The sequence below is a fragment of the Serinus canaria genome, chromosome 25 (assembly GCF_022539315.1).
Source record: "Serinus canaria isolate serCan28SL12 chromosome 25, serCan2020, whole genome shotgun sequence".
NCBI lineage: Eukaryota > Metazoa > Chordata > Aves > Passeriformes > Fringillidae > Serinus > Serinus canaria.
Genome location: NC_066338.1, coordinates 2,984,653 through 2,986,225, shown reverse-complemented (window position 1 = coordinate 2,986,225; position 1,573 = coordinate 2,984,653). Strand labels below are relative to the sequence as shown.

At 53.4% G+C, this 1,573-nt stretch overlaps 1 pseudogene; it reads left to right on the top strand.

The window, feature by feature from the left end:
- The first annotated feature begins 216 nt into the window (after window positions 1-216).
- Window positions 217-1,164, top strand: LOC103813592 (olfactory receptor 14J1-like; annotated as a pseudogene).
- The last annotated feature ends 409 nt before the right edge of the window (window positions 1,165-1,573 follow it).

Here is a 1,573-nt window from a genome sequence, read left to right as displayed (position 1 = left end):
CATTTTTCCCTGCACTGACTGGGGGGCAGGGCTCACTCCCAGCTGTCCTGCAGGCCATGCTCCTCACACAACATTGGCCAGCAGCAATCAGGGTTCCAGCAACCAAGGTGAAGGAAGGTCCCCTAGACATAGACGGGGGTGGTGTTTGGTGGCAGGAAAGGGTCTGTGAGAAAGCTCCCCTCCATTGCCCTTTCTTTGCTCCTTCTGTAGGTTGAAATGTGCAGCCCCAGCAAATGTCCAACAGCAGCTCCATCAGCCACTTCCTCCTGCTGGCACTGGCAGACACGCGACAGCTGCAGCTCCTGCACTTCTGCCTCTTGCTGGGCATCTCCCTGGCTGCCCTCCTGGGCAACGGCCTCATCATCAGCGCCGTAGCCTGCGGCCACCACCTGCACACGCCCATGTTCTTCTTCCTGCTCAACCTGGCCCTCAGTGACCTGGGCTCCATCTGCACCACTGTCCCCAAAGCCATGCACAATTCCCTCTGGGACACCAGGACCATCTCCTACTCAGGATGTGCTGCACAGGTTTTCTTCTTTCTTTTCTTTATCTCAGCAGAGTTTTCCCTCCTGACCATCATGTGCTACGACCGCTATGTGTCCATCTGCAAACCCCTGCACTACGGGACCCTCCTGGGCAGCAGAGCTTGTGCCCACATGGCAGCAGCTGCCTGGGCCAGTGCCTTTCTCTATGCTCTGCTGCACACAGCCAATACATTTTCCCTGCCCCTTTGCCATGGCAATGCCCTGGGCCAGTTCTTCTGTGAAATCCCACACATCCTCAAGCTCTCCTGCTCCAAATCCAAACTCAGGGAACTTGGACTTCATTGGTTGTGCCTCTTTAGCTTTTGGTTGTTTTGTGTTCATTGTTTTCTCCTATGTGCAGATCTTCAGGGCCGTGCTGAGGATCCCCTCTGAGCAGGGACGGCACAAAGCCTTTTCCACCTGCCTCCCTCACCTATCTGTGGTCTCCCTGTTCCTCAGCACTGGCACATTTGCTCACCTGAAGCCCCCCTCCATGTCCTACCCATCCCTGGATCTGGCCCTGTCAGTTCTGTACTTGGTGGTGCCTCCAGCCCTGAACCCCCTCATCTACAGCCTGAGGAACCAGGAGCTCAAGGCTTCACTGTTAAGACTAATCACAGAACAGTTTCAGCAACATTAAACTGGTTGCAAATTTCTGCTAGTCACATGTAATAAAAGTAATCTTTGATAGTTCTCCTGGTTTCGTTTTTTTTCCTCCCCTGTGTTTGAGTTTCTATTATTGTTCCTTAACCTAGGCAAATATTCGTTTCATTTCTCATTTTGTTTCTCTCAAAAAGTCCTGTGTTTCCAGACTGTGTCAATGAAGAGCTGTCCTCTCATTGGCTTTAAGTGGATCTCCCAGCAAAGTTTTCACCAGAGATCCCCCTTCTGTTGCCTTCTCTGGAGCTGCAGCAGCAATGTCTCTGTGCAGAGCTGGGGCAGATCAGTGCTGGCACAGCAGCTTTGCCCAGCAGCAGTAGCCCTTGGTGTCACCAGTGCTGCTCCCATAGCCCTGCCCCTCTGCCCTGGTGGCCCTGGTGTTGCTGTAG